At 40.6% G+C, this 17,619-nt stretch overlaps 1 protein-coding gene across 4 annotated transcripts in view; it reads right to left on the bottom strand.

Annotated features, from left to right (window-relative positions):
• The window catches only part of si:dkey-43k4.5 (potassium voltage-gated channel subfamily S member 2), a 70,643-nt gene that overhangs the window by 40,350 nt on the left and 12,674 nt on the right, over positions 1-17,619 (bottom strand). Inside the window, exon 1 of one of the 4 annotated variants that reach the window (XM_034165929.1) lies at positions 137-199. The exons of the other annotated variants lie outside the window; for them this stretch is intronic. The gene's annotated coding sequence lies outside the window, so the exon portion shown is untranslated. Of the gene's footprint in view, positions 1-136; positions 200-17,619 lie in introns of those variants that run through there. 4 annotated transcript variants of the gene reach the window in all.

Genomic DNA, 17,619 nt, shown 5'->3' with positions numbered 1-17,619 from the left:
CAACAAAACCACCTAATTCACTGGTTTCCACAAACTGTCCAAAAACCCAGGCCATGTCAGAGCCAGAAAACATTGCTGAAACTAGTGCAACTTCATCACGTCATCCTTAAATTCACTGGATTTCATTCAAAATAACCTGCAAAGGTTGTCACAGTCCAGTGCCTTGTTCCGTGACACAAATACAAGATTCAAGTTAAACCAGAGGCATTCAATTCAATTTATTTTCAGTTATACAGCGCCAAATCACAACAAAGTTGCCTCAAGTAGCTCACACAAGTAAGGTCTAACCTTACCAACCCCTAGAGCAAGCACACAGGCGACAGTGGTAAGGAAAAACTCCATCTGATGATTTGAGGAAGAAACCTCAAGCAGACCAGACTCAAAGGGGTGACCCTCTGCTTGGGTCATGCTCCTGACACAACTGACAAAACGAATATACAAGAAATCTTAGGAAGTTTTGAGAGTCCGTGCTGGTGCACGGGAGGATTGCAGAAGAAGAAACCCACTCCCATCTCTGGATGGAGCACCACCTCAAACAGAGAGAGAGAGAGAGAGAGAGAGACAGAGAGAGAGAGAGAGAGAGAGAGAGAGAGAGAGAGAGAGAGAGAGAGAGAGAAAACAGAATCAGGCAGCAGACAGACAACGAATATACTGTAATTTGTCAGCATTAAGTAACAAGAAAAACACTAGCCTTAAGCTTCACTAAAAGACCCAGACATTAGGTAAAGTTTAGGCCGCAGGCCGCTCTGTTTACTAATAAAAATGAATTTAAAAGGGTAGAAAGTATAGTACCATACTATGTCAGTATGCTAGCCATACAAAAGGAAAAATAAGTGCGTCTTAAGTCTGGACTTGAACATTTCTACAGAATCTAACTGTTTTATTGACAAAGGGAGATCATTCCACAAAGCAGATGCATGATAAGAGAAAGCTCTGTGACCCGCAGACTTTTTATTCACCCTGGGGACACAAAGTAGTCCTGCACCCTGAAAATGCAGGCAGGTACGTAGGGTTTAATTAGGTCAGCTAAGAAAGGAGGGGCTAGTCCTTGAATAATTTTATAAGTTAGTAGCAGAACCTTAAAATCTGATCTCACTGGGACAGGAAGCCAGTGAAGAGACGCCAAAATGTATGTAATGTGGTCAAACTTTTGGCTTCCTGTCAAAAGTCTGGCAGCAGCATTTTGAACCAATAGGAGACCTCTAACTCTGGACTGCAGTAAACCAGAAAATAGAACATTGCAGTACTCCAATCTAGAAGAAACAAATGCATGAATCAGGGTCTCAGCATCAGCCACAGACAGGATTGGACAAATCTTCACTACATTTCGCAGGTGGAAGAAAACAGTCCTTGTAATATCTCTAATGTGGAGGTCAAAGGACAACATAGGATCCAATCCACCTTTATTTATATAGCACATTTTAACAACACAAAGTCTCCAAAGTGCTGCACAGAAAACCAAATAACACTAATTAGAAGAAAAAAGAAAATACAGTTAAAAATGCCACATACAATAAAACAATTACAATCAATATGAAAATAAAATAAGACATAAAATGCACTAAAACAAAATAGTCAGTCAATATAATAGTGAGTCAAAGGACCACAAAATTCTAATGCCGGGTTAAACGCCAGTGAGTAAAAATACATTTTTAAACAAGATTTAAAAACATCAATAGATGGAGCTGCTTTAATGTGTGGAGGGAGAGAATTCCAAAATTTGGGGTCAACCACTGAAAAGGCCAGTCACCCTGACTTTTAAGCTTTGTTTTAACAACTTGGAGCTGGAACTGGCTCTCAGACGTCAGCGAACGCGCGGGAATGTAAGGTACAATGAGGTCTGTGATGTATGCAGGCGCCAGCCCATGCAAAGCTTTATAAACAAACAGCAAAATTTTAAAATCAATTCTGAAATGAACAGGAAGTGAGTGCAATGCAGCTAAAATGGGGGTGATGTGTTCTCTACGACGTGCCGATTAAAAGACGAGCAGCAGAATTTTGGACTAACTGTAAGCGTGACAACTTTGCTTGACTAATCCCAGTGTACAACATGTTACATTAATGAAGACGTGGAGATAAAAGCATGGTTCACTTGTTCAAAAATCACTGAGAGATAAAACTGGTTTAAGATGAGATAAAAATCAAAATTTACCCCAAGGTTCCTCACTTTGTCAGTGTGATGTATGTCACATGAGCCTAGGCTAAGCGTTAGCTGGTCAAATTGATACTGATGTCTCATTAGATCAAGAACTATCATTTCAGTCTTGTCAGAGGTTAAAAGTAGGAAATTGCTAGACATCCAGCTTTTCACTGATGCAAGGCAATCTTCTAAGGATTTTATGTGAATTAGATTAACAGCAGTTAATGGAATGTGTAACTGAGGATCAACAGTATAGCAATGAAAGGTAATCCCAAAATGCCACAATATGTGCCCAAGGGGTGCTATATAAAGGAGAAAAGTAGAGGGTGCCTAAAATGGACCTCTGTGGAACCCCAAATTTCATGTCACGAAGGTTAGAGGTAGTGTTATTGTACATAACACAGTAAGAACGACTGGTCTGGTAAAGATGTCAACCACGTAAGGGCACTCCCAGTAATCCCAAATTAATTCTCCAGCCTATTGAGTAGAATATGATGATCCACAGTATCAAATGCAGCACTAATATCTAACAGCACTAGAACCGTAATGGTGTCTGAATCCATTGCTATCAGAAGATCATTCACCACTTTAGTGAGAGCCGTCTCTGTGGAGTGACTTTCTAAAAGCAGACTGCAGTGGCTCAGAAAGATTATTCTCAGTAAGGTGGTCCATGAGCTCCTGTGAAACTGTCATGGTTAGAAGTTCAGTTGGGACTGAACTGTTGCAGGCAGTGGACCCAAATGCAGGGAACCAGACACGGAGAAGATTACAAAGGAAAATGTATTTATTTATAATAAATAAAGTAAAAGTGCTGCGCCGGGGTGCCTGCAGTGTGGAGAGATGGCCTGCCTCCTGGCGGTGAAATGATGGGGCTGCAGGATCCCGAGCCAGTCTTGAAGGATAATATCAACAAAGATTTCAGGGTTCAGGACCAGGTGGATTGCTTGCCTCTGAGACCAGGAACTATGGGGAATAAAGACACACAAGGTGAGTGAATGCACTCGTAATGCTGGAGCCTCAAAACAGTCATAGTTCATAAAAGGTTTAACACAGGTTGTTTCAGAGGTCAGGAAATAAAGTTCTCTTCTAAAGAAATAAAGTTCACTGTTCAGGAATTGTTCATAAGTTGTATCCAAAGGTCAGATGTCAAGTGCTGTGTGTTGCAACGCAGTTCCAATTAAGCAGGACTTGATACAGCTGGGTTTTCAATTAATATCAGAATTCATACGGTTCTTAGGAAGAGTTCTTTGAACAGTTCTTTATCATAGCACAGTCACAAACAGGAACAAGTGAGAACGGGATCTCACTGAGACGAGTAGGAACTTAACTGATGTTTAGCCGAGATGGGCTCTGCGCCAAGAGCTGAGGAGTTCCAAAGTGACGTTGCTGTGCAGGTAGTCAGAGCCAGGATGCATGTCCACTTGGGAGCCATACCAGAATCATCTGGAACATCAGGAAAAGACAGTTCACTCTAACACGGGAATTAGAGGAGAGGGCAGGTTACCTGAACTTTTGCTGCTGGATGCTTTGATGTCTTAAGCGCAGAGCTGGAAGATGCAGTCAAGGTCACATGGTGGCATTCAGGTTTGATCCCTCTTGGAGACTGCCTGGATCACTGAAGGTGGCTCTGGAAGCTGGCGAAGCAAAACGAGGCAAGCAAGGCAACAGACAAACAAGGCACAGAAGTATCTGGCAATACATGAACAGAAAGTCAGGGTTTAAATAGTCTATCAATCATCAGTCACTCATCTGATCCAGGTGTGAAACAAAACTGAGGGCACCATCTAGTGGAAAAACCAGTGGTGGGCACAGCTAACCAAAAAGTTAACTTCAATAACAGATAATCAGCTAACTGAAAAGTTATCTTTTATAAAGCTAAACTGATAAGCCACCCCAAAAAATTATTATTATTGCCTCCAGTGCTCTTGCAACTACTAACAAGCTGATTTTAAGTTTTAACACCACAGTTGCTTCTGGTAGCATCAAAACCAATCACAGACCCAAACAATGAGTCAGCACTTCTGTCTTTGTGCATCCTGCCCACTGCTGGAAGCTCCTGTTTACTATATAGCTTCCAGCAGAGAAGCCATTGAGAGGAGCAGCGAAGCTCAACTCTCTACTCAACAGCAGTGTCACCATGAGGCGGAGGTCTTGGAAAATAAAGCAGTGCTGACTTATGGTTTTGAGTTATAAATACAATTAATACCGATAGAATAACTCCATTAATGTCAATTCTGTCATTTGTACAAAGTTAAAAGATAACATATATCTTTTAATGTTAAATAATGCACTGATTCTGAAGTTTTGTAACAAACACAGACATAACCCAAAGAGATTATGGGTAAAACGTACCTCCACTAACACTGATTATTTGACTCATTCATTCTATGTAAAAACCAACATGTTAATGTGAGGTGTGTGTTGGTGTTTACATATAAATGTGCTTTTGTAAAATATGCCATTTTTTTATATTAGTAAAAATAAAAAAAAAAGCCAAGTTGTATTTAGATAACCGTCTGATAAAACCAGTGTCAAAATAAATACAACACTGCCATCTACTGGTGCCCAGATGCTCATTACTTAGGGCGTATACTGCCATGAACACTACTGGCCAGTAGATGGCAGTAGAGACCATGAAAACTTGCCAAAACAAAATTCCAGACAATCCATTTTTGCTACGTTTAAGATGCGTGGAATTTAATAAACGCAAATTGAATTTCAGACATCTTATATATATTACTCTGGAACAAAGACGATAGACAGTGTTTGACATAAGCAGGATTCTGAAGAGCAAACAGGAATCAATTGCAATGATTCCAACTGAAAATAATGGAGAAGCAAACTGGGCTTCTTCTGGCATTTTTACATAAAACAAACACAATAACAACATCTATAAACCCAGAGAATATATTTACGAGAGTTTTAGGCACAATATACAAAGAGTTTAATGCTGTTGTCCGTGGTGAGCCTGATCAGAGCATCTCAAATGCATTTCGTCTGTCATAAATGTACTGAGATTACCCATAATGCACTGGGCACAGCATGTCCATACTAAAACTTTCAAAATTAGTGCAGTACTTTAAAATTAAAACATATATCTGATATTTTCACTTTATAAAACTTCAGACGTGATGTTTTTTTAAATAACTTGTCCGAAATTAGTTTGGTTAAAATTTTAACCATAAGTTAAAACTGTATGCCTCTGGATGACTTGGGTGATATTGCCAGCTGATTAGTATCGGATCAAAAGAAATGAGCTTTTTTGTTTTCTGTAACCAGTTCTCCTTTGCCTGCAGAGAATAGAGCAGTTTCTTCTGGAACCAGCTTTTTTCTGTTTTGCAGAGGATAGAACTGCACATCTACTACAAAACATTTAACAGGTAGGTATTCAACTGATTTTAGACTTTATAAACATTTGTAACTGAAGCTGTGTTTACCACATCTGCAAAAATATGTTAGCGGTCTAACAATTATTGGGCTAAAACTTATTGGAAGATAATTGGTTTTGATAGTTTTGAAAAGCTAATCTGGTAATGAAAACATTATCTTCTATAATTAGTGTTTAGCAGATTAGCGGAACTGTGCCCACCACTGGGAAAAGATAACACATGACAGTGGTAAAACAGACTTAAAACCAGGCTCTGATTGAAATCCTGACAGAAACCACTTTTCCAGAATTTTAGAACCAAATGATAGATTTGATATTGGCCTATAGTTTTTCAATTTACTAGGGTCAAGATTAGATTTCTTAAGTAATAGTTTAATCCCTGCAGATTTGAAACATTTAGGAGCAGATCCAGAAGTTAATGACAGATTAATCATTTCCAGCACAGTCAGCCCAAGAGCGGCCCACAGGTAAGGTCTTAAATTTGTCCGTTCACCTATTTTGGAGAAATTGCACTTTGTATTCTGGGTTCTTGATATCTAACGTGCAGCTGTAATGGATCTTGGATGCTATACAGAATCTCTTGCTCTGTTTTCTTCTTGCCAAGCCATGTCAGCACCAAAAACCCACATGTAGCTTTTCTGCACAGGAAGAGCCTCGTTTTCATTTTCTCCGAAAACATTTGACCTTCTTTTGTCACAGTAGAAGCACTCTAATTTCGTCTGCTTTGCCAAGTGCATTCCTAATTCCAGACATCCAGACATTGATTTGATGTACAAGTACTTTTAAAGAAAGCTGCTGCGTAAAGTGTGTTTCGAAGCCAAAAAGGATTTGATGAATTCTCCGTGTTCACAAGCCACCTGTGTTTCTGCTGAGTGGAGGCAGATGCAGTCTGTTTGAAATGTTTCTGCTTCAAAATGAGATTTAACCAACACTGTGTCCTGATCAAACTTCATCACGACTGCAAGAAACATATCTCTGTGTAATAATAAGAATAATAATAATAAAGCACACATAAAAAAAGCCAAACTATAACTCCCACACAAGCACATGCGCTGTGCTCCAAAACACCCACATAGTACACAAAGAATCAGAATACAAACTGCAGCATACAATCACTCAAACCCAATGAAATCACTGACCTGCATAGACCCTGTGCACGTTTTTACTCTGGGACTCCACACTGAGAAAAAGGAAACATGATTTAACTATGGACATACACATGATCAGAATGTGTCCACAGACCATAAATTTCTTGTGTATCTCAATAAAGAACATAAAATTATGTTAAGTGGACACATTCTGCTCATGTGCATGTCCATATTTAAATCATGGAAAATCTAACAGTGTACTGTATATCTTGCTGTTCTCTGTGCTTTTAGGACTTAATGTTGAACTCTTGTTGTGTGTGTCGATCAAGGGAATCACTGCTGCATTTTCCAGAGTATCAATCAATCAATCAATCAATCAATCAACTTTTTTCTTATATAGCGCCAAATCACAACAAACAGTTGCCCCAAGGCGCTCCACATTGCAAGGCAAGGCCATACAATAATTATAAAAACCCAACGGTCAAAACGACCCCCTATGAGCAAGCACTTGGCCACAGTGGGAAGGAAAAACTCCCTTTTAACAGGAAGAAACCTCCAGCAGAACCAGGCTCAGGGAGGGGCAGTCTTCTGCTGAGACTGGTTGGGGCTGAGGGAAAGAACCAGGAAAAAGAGATCGATCACTAATGATTAAATGCAGAGTGATGCATACGGAGCAAAAAGAGAAAGAAACAGTGCATCATGGGAACCCCCCCACAGTCTACGTCTAAAGCAACATAACCAAGGGATGGTCCAGGGTCACCCGATCCAGCCCTAACTATAAGCCTTAGCGAAAAGGAAAGTTTTAAGCCTAATCTTAAAAGTAGAGAGGGTATCTGTCTCCCTGATCTGAATTGGGAGCTGGTTCCACAGGAGAGGAGCCTGAAAGCTGAAGGCTCTGCCTCCCATTCTACTCTTACAAACCCTAGGAACTACAAGTAAGCCCGCAGTCTGAGAGCGAAGCGCTCTAATGGGGTAATATGGTACTACGAGGTCCCTAAGATAAGATGGGACCTGATTATTCAAAACCTTATAAGTAAGAAGAAGAATTTTAAATTCTATTCTAGCATTAACAGGAAGCCAATGAAGGGAGGCCAACACGGGTGAGATATGCTCTCTCCTGCTAGTCCCCGTCAGTACTCTAGCTGCAGCATTCTGAACCAACTGAAGGCTTTTTAGGGAACTTTTAGGACAACCTGATAATAATGAATTACAATAGTCCAGCCTAGAGGAAATAAATGCATGAATTAGTTTTTCAGCATCACTCTGAGACAAGACCTTTCTGATTTTAGAGATATTGCGTAAATGCAAAAAGGCAGTCCTACATATTTGTTTAATATGCGCTTTGAATGACATATCCTGATCAAAAATAACTCCAAGATTTCTCACAGTATTACTAGAGATCAGGGAAATGCCATCCAGAGTAACGATCTGGTTAGACACCATGCTTCTAAGATTTGTGGGGCCAAGTACAATAACTTCAGTTTTATCTGAGTTTAAAAGCAGGAAATTAGAGGTCATCCATGTCTTTATGTCTGTAAGACAATCCTGCAGTTTAGCTAATTGGTGTGTATCCTCTGGCTTCATGGATAGATAAAGCTGGGTATCATCTGCGTAACAATGAAAATTTAAGCAATACCGTCTAATAATACTGCCCAAGGGAAGCATGTATAAAGTGAATAAAATTGGTCCTAGCACAGAACCTTGTGGAACTCCATAATTAACTTTAGTCTGTGAAGAAGATTCCCCATTTACATGAACAAACTGTAATCTATTAGACAAATATGATTCAAACCACCGCAGCGCAATGCCTTTAATACCTATGACATGCTCTAATCTCTGTAATAAAATTTTATGGTCAACAGTATCAAAAGCAGCACTGAGGTCCAACAGAACAAGCACAGAGATAAGTCCACTGTCCGAAGCCATAAGAAGATCATTTGTAACCTTCACTAATGCTGTTTCTGTACTATGATGAATTCTAAAACCTGACGGAAACTCTTCAAATAGACCATTCCTCTGCAGGTGATCAGTTAGCTGTTTTACAACTACCCTCTCAAGAATCTTTGAGAGAAAAGGAAGGTTGGAGATTGGCCTATAATTAGCTAAGATAGCTGGGTCAAGTGATGGCTTTTTAAGTAATGGTTTAATTACTGCCACCTTAAAGGCCTGTGGTACATAACCAACTAACAAAGATAGATTGATCATATTTAAGATTGAAGCATTAAATAATGGTAGGACTTCCTTGAGCAGCCTGGCAGGAATGGGGTCTAATAAGCATGTTGATGGTTTGGATGAAGTAACTAATGAAAATAACTCAGACAGAACAATCGGAGAGAAAGAGTCTAACCAAATACCGGCATCACTGAAAGCAGCCAAAGATAACGATACATCTTTGGGATGGTTATGAGTAATTTTTTCTCTAATAGTCAAAATTTTGTTAGCAAAGAAAGTCATGAAGTCATTACTAGTTAAAGTTAATGGAATACTCAGCTCAATAGAGCTCTGACTCTTTGTCAGCCTGGCTACAGTGCTGAAAAGAAACCTGGGGTTGTTCTTATTTTCTTCAATTAGTGATGAGTAGAAAGATGTCCTAGCTTCACGAAGGGCTTTCTTATAGAGCAACAAACTCTTTTTCCAGGCTAAGTGAAGATCTTCTAAATTAGTGAGACGCCATTTCCTCTCCAACTTACGGGTTATCTGCTTTAAGCTACGAGTTTGTGAGTTATACCACGGAGTCAGACACTTCTGATTTAAAGCTCTCTTTTTCAGAGGAGCTACAGCATCCAAAGTTGTCTTCAATGAGGATGTAAAACTATTGACAAGATACTCTAACTCCCTTACAGAGTTTAGGTAGCTACTCTGCTCTGTGTTGGTATATGACATTAGAGAACATAAAGAAGGAATCATATCCTTAAACCTAGTTACAGCGCTTTCTGAAAGACTTCTAGTGTAATGAAACTTATTCCCCACTGCTGGGTAGTCCATCAGGGTAAATGTAAATGTTATTAAAAAATGATCAGACAAAAGGGAGTTTTCAGGGAATACTGTTAAGTCTTCTATTTCCATACCATAAGTCAGAACAAGATCTAAAATATGATTAAAGTGGTGGGTGGACTCATTTACTTTTTGAGCAAAGCCGATAGAGTCTAATAATAGATTAAATGCAGTGTTGAGGCTGTCATTCTCAGCATCTGTGTGGATGTTAAAATCGCCCACTATAATTATCTTATCTGAGCTAAGCACTAAGTCAGACAAAAGGTCTGAAAATTCACAGAGAAACTCACAGTAACGACCAGGTGGACGATAGATAATAACAAATAAAACTGGTTTTTGGGACTTCCAATTTGGATGGACAAGACTAAGAGACAAGCTTTCAAATGAATTAAAGCTCTGTCTAGGTTTTTGATTAATTAATAAGCTGGAATGGAAGATTGCTGCTAATCCTCCGCCCCGGCCCGTGCTACGAGCATTCTGACAGTTAGTGTGACTCGGGGGTGTTGACTCATTTAAACTAACATATTCATCCTGCTGTAACCAAGTTTCTGTTAGGCAGAATAAATCAATACGTTGATCAATTATTATATCATTTACCAACAGGGACTTAGAAGAAAGAGACCTAATGTTTAATAGACCACATTTAACTGTTTTAGTCTGTGGTGCAATTGAAGGTGCTATATTATTTTTTCTTTTTGAATTTTTATGCTTAAATAGATTTTTGCTAGTTATTGGTGGTCTGGGAGCAGGCACCGTCTCTACGGGGATGGGGTAATAAGGGGATGGCAGGGGGAGAGAAGCTGCAGAGAGGTGTGTAAGACCACAGCTCTGCCTCCTGGTCCCAACGCTAGACAGTCACAGTTTGGAGGATCCCAAAAAATTGGCCAGATTTCTAGAAATGAGAGCTGCTCCCTCTAAAGTGGGATGGATGCCGTCTCTCCTAACAAGACCAGGTTTTCCCCAGAAGCTTTGCCAATTATCAATGAAGCCCACCTCATTTTTTGGACACCACTCAGACAGCCAGCAATTCAAGGAGAACATGCGGCTAAACATGTCACTCCCGGTCTGATTGGGGAGAGGCCCAGAGAAAACAACAGAGTCCGACATTGTTTTTGCAAAGTTACACACCGATTCAATGTTAATTTTAGTGACCTCCGATTGGCGTAACCGAGTGTCATTACTGCCGACGTGAATTACAATCTTACCAAATTTACGCTTAGCCTTAGCCAGCAATTTCAAATGTCCTTCGATGTCGCCTGCTCTGGCCCCCGGAAGACAATTGACAATGGTTGCTGGTGTCGCTAACTTCACATTTCTCAAAACAGAGTCGCCAATAACTAGAGTTTGATCCTCGGCGAGTGTATCGTCGAGTGGGGAAAAACGGTTAGAGATGTGAACGGGTTGACGGTGTACACGGGGCTTCTGTTTAGGGCTACGCTTCCTCCTCACAGTCACCCAGTCAGCCTGCCTTCCCGACTGCACGGGATCTGCCAGGGGGGAACTAACGGCGGCTAAGCTACCTTGGTCCGCACCGACTACAGGGGCCTGGCTAGCTGTAGAATTTTCCACGGTGCGGAGCCGAGCCTCCAATTCGCCCAGCCTGGCCTCCAAAGCTACGAATAAGCTGCACTTATTACAAGTACCGTTACTGCTAAAAGAGGCCGAGGAATAACTAAACATTTCACACCCAGAGCAGAAAAGTGCGGGAGAGACAGGAGAAGCCGCCATGCTAAAACGGCTAAGAGCTAGTAGCTACGCTAAGCTAGCGGATTCCCAAACAGGGAATCCGACACTAGACAGGCTGTGGAGCAGCACCGGTAACGCACGACAACAGTGCTAAAATAAAATAAAAATCCACTAGACAGGCTGTGGAGCAGCACAGGTAACGCACAACAACAGTGCTAAAAAATAAAATAAAATAAAAATAAAAATCCACTGGACAGGCTGTGGAGCAGCACAGGTAACGCACGACAACAGTGCTAAAAAATAAAATAAAATAAAAATAAAAATCCACTAGACAGGCTGTGAAGCAGCACAGGCAACGCACGACAACAGTGCTAAATAAAAATCCACTGGACAGGCTGTGGAGCAGCACAGGTAACGCACGACAACAGTGCTAAAAAATAAAATAAAATAAAAATAAAAATCCACTGGACAGGCTGTGGAGCAGCACAGGTAACGCACGACAACAGTGCTAAAAAATAAAATAAAATAAAAATAAAAATCCACTAGACAGGCTGTGGAGCAGCACAGGTAACGCACGACAACAGTGCCAAAAAATAAAATAAAAATCCACTGGACAGGCTGTGGAGCAGCACAGGTAACGCACGACAACAGTGCTAAAAAATAAAATAAAATAAAAATAAAAATCCACTGGACAGGCTGTGGAGCAGCACAGGTAACGCACGACAACAGTGCTAAAAAATAAAATAAAATAAAATAAAAATCCACTGGACAGGCTGTGGAGCAGCACAGGTAACGCACGACAACAGTGCTAAAAAATAAAATAAAATAAAAATAAAAATCCACTGGACAGGCTGTGGAGCAGCACAGGTAACGCACGACAACAGTGCTAAAAAATAAAATAAAATAAAAATAAAAATCCACTAGACAGGCTGTGGAGCAGCACAGGTAACGCACGACAACAGTGCCAAAAAATAAAATAAAAATCCACTGGACAGGCTGTGGAGCAGCACAGGTAACGCACGACAACAGTGCTAAAAAATAAAATAAAATAAAAATAAAAATCCACTGGACAGGCTGTGGAGCAGCACAGGTAACGCACGACAACAGTGCTAAAAAATAAAATAAAATAAAAATAAAAATCCACTGGACAGGCTGTGGAGCAGCACAGGCAACGCACGACAACAGTGCTAAATAAAAATCCACTGGACAGGCTGTGGAGCAGCACAGGTAACGCACGACAACAGTGCCAAAAAATAAAATAAAAATCCACTGGACAGGCTGTGGAGCAGCACAGGTAACACACGACAACAGTGCTAAAAAATAAAATAAAAATCCACTGGACAGGCTGTGGAGCAGCACAGATAACACACGACAACAGTGGTAAAAAATAAAATAGAAATCCACTGGACAGGCTGTGGAGCAGCACAGGTAACGCACGACAACAGTGCCAAAAAATAAAATAAAAATCCACTGAACAGGCTGTGGAGCAGCGCAGGTAACACACGACAACAGTGCCAAAAAATAAAATAAAAATCCACTGGACAGGCTGTGGAGCAGCACAGGTAACGCACGACAACAGTGCTAAAAAATAAAATAAAATAAAAATAAAAATCCACTAGACAGGCTGTGGAGCAGCACAGGTAACGCACGACAACAGTGGTAAAAAATAAAATAGAAATCCACTGGACAGGCTGTGGAGCAGCACAGATAACACACGACAACAGTGGTAAAAAATAAAATAGAAATCCGCTGGACAGGCTGTGGAGCAGCACAGGTAACACACGACAACAGTGCTAAAAAATAAAATAAAAATCCACTGGACAGGCTGTGGAGCAGCACAGGTAACACACCAGTATATGACACACCTGTCAAAAAATGCCTCTTGAAGAGGAGAAAAAAACACTGTCACACTGGAGTATATGTTGCACCTTTTTTCCTGTATTATCTGCTCTTTAATTTGGGAATTTTGTGCAATGTTGTCATGTACTTTTATTACTGGAGTATTTTATTTATTTTTGTTAGCGCTTTGATTCCTGGGAAACCCTGACATAAATCATTTGGATTATTTTTTGTTTATTGATTCATTTATACTGTTTGTGCTTGGCATTTGCTGTTGTGAGTATGTGTGTGTGTGTATGTGTGTATATATATATATATATATATATATATATATATATATATATGTGTGTGTGTGTGTGTGTGTGTGTATACGTTTTATTTTTATGGTACAACCCCAATTCCAGTGAAGTTGGGACGTTGTGTGAAATGTAAATAAAAACAGAATACAATGATTTGCAAATCCTCTTCAACCTATATTCAACTGAATACACCATAATTTGAATTGCTCATTTTGAAATTGATGCCTGCAACCTGTTTCAAAAAAGCTGGGACAGTGGTATGTTTACCACTGTGTTACATCACCTTTCCTTCTAACAACACTCAGTAAGCGTTTGGGAACTGAGGACACTAATTGTTGAAGCTTTGTAGATGGAATTCTTTCCCATTCTTGCTTGATGTACGACTTCAGTTGTTCAACAGTCAGTCAGTCTTATCGTATTTTGCGCTTTATAATGCGCCACACATTTTCAATGGGCGACAGGTCTGGACTGCAGGCATGCCAGTCTAGTTCCCACACTCTTTTACTACGAAGCCACGCTGTTGTAACACGTGCAGAATGTGGCTTGGTATTGTCTTGCTGAAATTATCAGGGGCGTCCCTGATAAAGACGTTGCTTGGATGGCAGCATGTGTTGCTCCAAAACCTGGATGTACCTTTCAGCATTGATGGTGCCATCACAGATGTATAAGTTGCCCATGCCATGGAAACTAAAACACCCCATACCATCACACATGCTGGCTTTTGAACTTTGCACTGGTAACAATCTGGATGGTCTTTTTCCTCTTTTGTCCGAGGACACGACGTCCATGATTTCCAAAAACAATTTGAAATGTGGACTCATCAGACCGCAGCACACTTTTCCACTTTGCATTTGTCCATTTCAAATGAGCTCAGGCCCAGAGAAGGCGGTGGCATTTCTGGATGTTGTTGATGTATGGCTTTCACTTTGCATGGTAGAGTTTGAACTTGCACTTGGATGGATGGATGGATGGATGAGATTTATTGTCATTACACGAGTGCAACAACAACAAGATTCCATCCACACTCCAATTACCACAGACAAGATGCAGCAATTAATCCACAATTATTACTTGTTTACCATAATAATGGCACACACCAGAATTAAGACAACACATATACATTTGACATTGTTTATGTGCACTAAGCTTGAAACAGTCTGTTTTCTGAATTGAGGCAATGTGAGTGTGGGGGGGCGCAGGCAACATGTAGTCAAGCCGCCGCCAGCTTGGGGGGGGGGGGGGGAGGGGGGACCTACAATAGCTAAAACTGTGCAGCACCCTGGAGGGGGAAAGGAGTGGCATGAGTGGGGGCCGGGATGGGGTGTGGGATGAGGACAGGAGAGGGTAGGGGGGAGGTGGGAGCATGCTTTCAGTCTCTGTCCATGTATGAGTCAAATGAGTCAGTTTCTGGAGTTGGAGAAGATAAGAAGGCAGCCGAATGTTCACCAAGGCCGTACAAATTCTTCTGGAGGACAACAATGGGGCATTTTGTCGTTCAGAGGCTGATAAGCCTGCCATGTTTATGGTTGAGCAGTGAAAAACACCATTACAGCTTACATGAACAACCAGGACGGACAAGTGAGGGGTCGTGGTTCTGGTGGCAGCAGTCTTGCCAGTTTTCTGGTAGGTAAGGGCAGCACATAAACCAATATGTACCAGCCCTCCTACAATGAAACCAAATATAAATAAATCCTCGACGTCCTCCACAGAGAATGGCGCAAAGCATGTGACACGCCAAGTCTCCCAGGAGTCAAGAACATAGCCCGAAGGGTAGGTTCCATCTGGGCACGCAGGATTCCCCGGCCCTAATTTCCTTGTTGAAAAAATGGTGTCAATAGCGTTCAGAGACCAGCTGATCAATTCCATGGTTAATCCAATATCGTTTGAAGAATTCACAGTCTGGGGAAGTAGGAGACTTGAAGGTTGGAGCAGAGATAGAGGAGAGAGGAGGAGATGTGACTGCCCTCGCTAGAGTCCCAAGCACAAATGTAGATGTAGTGACGAACTGTGTTAACTGACAATGGTTTTCTGAAGTGTTCCTGAGCCCACATGTTAAGATCCTTTACTCAGCGATGGCAGTTTTTAATGCAGTGCCGCCTGACGGATTGAAGGTCACGGGCATTCAATGTTGGTTTTCGCCTTGCCACTTATGTGTAGAAAGCTCTCCAGATTCTAGGAATCTTCTGATTATATTATGTACTGTAGATGATGGAATCCCTAAATTCCCTGCAATTGAACGTTGAGAAACATTGTTCTTAAACTGTTGAACTATTTTTTTCACACAGTTGTTCACAAAGTGGTGATCCTTGCCCCACCTTTGCTTGTGAATGGCTGAGACTTTTGGGGATGCTCCTTTTATACCCAATCATGACCTATTTCCAATTAACCTGTTCACCTGTGGAATGTTCCAACCAGGTGTTCTTTGAGCATTCATCAACATTCTCAGTCTTTTGTTACCACTGTCCCAGCTTTTTTGAAATGTTTTGCAGGCATCCATTTCAACATGACCAAATATTTGCACAAAAACAAAAAAGTCTGTCAGTATGAACATTAAATATCTTGTCTTTGTGGTGTATTCAATTGAATATAGGTTGAAGAGGATTTGCAAATCATTGTATTCTGTTTTTATTTACATTTTACACAACGTCACAACTTCAATGGAATTGGGGTTGTTGAGCCCAAAAGTTACTTTTTCCATTTGCCGATTACTATGTCAGTCCAGTCTTTGATAGTCGGAGCCGTTTGAGTCATCCATTTGGGCTCAACCTAAACTTGGACATTTTCCATAAACTCTGGAACAAATTCGACCTGCATGTGTGGTTACCTGGATGCTTTATTTTTATTGTTTTATATATATATATATATATATTTTTTTTTTTTTTCTATATTCCACTCACTACGTCAAATGGTTCGCTATGTGATCTGTTTTGTTGTGTTTTGTTGTAAAAAAGGGAACAAAATAATAATAAAAAAAGGAATTGGGGTTGTAAAAGAGGTGGGCATTTATAAGCTTTTGCTTCTGCCCACACCCTTTCAGTCACACAGGTTCACTGTTAAATTGTCCTGTTTATGAGTTTTTTTTTATAATTGTTGGGTCTGTGTGCTGAATAAATTCCTTCTTTCATTCATTATTGTTGTTATTAATAGTGAATGTTTTATTTTTCGATATATAAGTCGCACTGGATTATAAGTTGGAGGACCTCCAAACTTAGTAAAAAATAAAATAATAATAATAAAAAAAAACATGACATACTCTGGAAACTGTGGTAGTTAGGTTACTAGTGTGTCGAAGTGGATTTGATTCCTGGTCAAGCTGCACAGACAAAAAAGTCTGTTGCACTTACATGATGTACATAATCAAAATATGTCCAAATAACTTTAATATGTATCTAATTAGCCCCGCGACCCTTAACTGGACTAAGCAGTTGAAGATGTGTGTGTGTGTGTGTGTGTGTCTAGCTGGGATACATACAAGTTATTTGGACCAATGTACCTGTTTAATTTCCTTTTTTCAGTTCACCTATGTGTCCTTGAATAATACACTTGATATACATTGTCCCAGTCCACCCTGCTGTAAATAGGTCTTGGCCTTGGCTGGAGAAGCAACCTGTGATGGGCTGGCATCCTGTCCAAGATGACTCGTAGACTCTTGCCCACTTCACACTTCAAAATCTTTCGATACAAACTGTAACCAATGGACCGATATAGGACTCAGTATTTCATCTTTGAGTTGTAGTAAACCATGTTAATCACTCATACGAGTGACGCGACGTGCATCAGCGCGAAGCTCGCTCATGGTACAGGGAGTCCCAAACAGGAAGTGCCAAATTTTGAGTCCACAATGAAACAGAAAATGTCAAATGTCAAACAGTTCCTGGATCATCAGATGAGATCTTGTGGAATCTTGTAGGACCTCAGTGGCAAGTTCACACTGGAACAGGAAGTGCCAAATTTTGAGTCCATAGTGAAACAGGAAATGTCAAATGTTGAACACTTTCTGGCATGGGTGGAGCTAGAGCGGATGCCAGGGTTGCATAGGATTCCCCTTAAATCTGATTGGACATAGACGATTGACATGCCACAGCACCACACATCTGGCTAAAAATAGCTAGCTGCATTTGGAAATAGGTGACACATATTGACGGCTAGGCCTCTCCTGTTCAGAGGTGGGATGAAGTAACCATC

Source organism: Thalassophryne amazonica, chromosome 3 (genome assembly GCF_902500255.1).
Source record: "Thalassophryne amazonica chromosome 3, fThaAma1.1, whole genome shotgun sequence".
NCBI classification, from domain to species: Eukaryota; Metazoa; Chordata; class Actinopteri; order Batrachoidiformes; family Batrachoididae; genus Thalassophryne; species Thalassophryne amazonica.
This window is presented reverse-complemented; position numbering and strand designations above follow the sequence as displayed.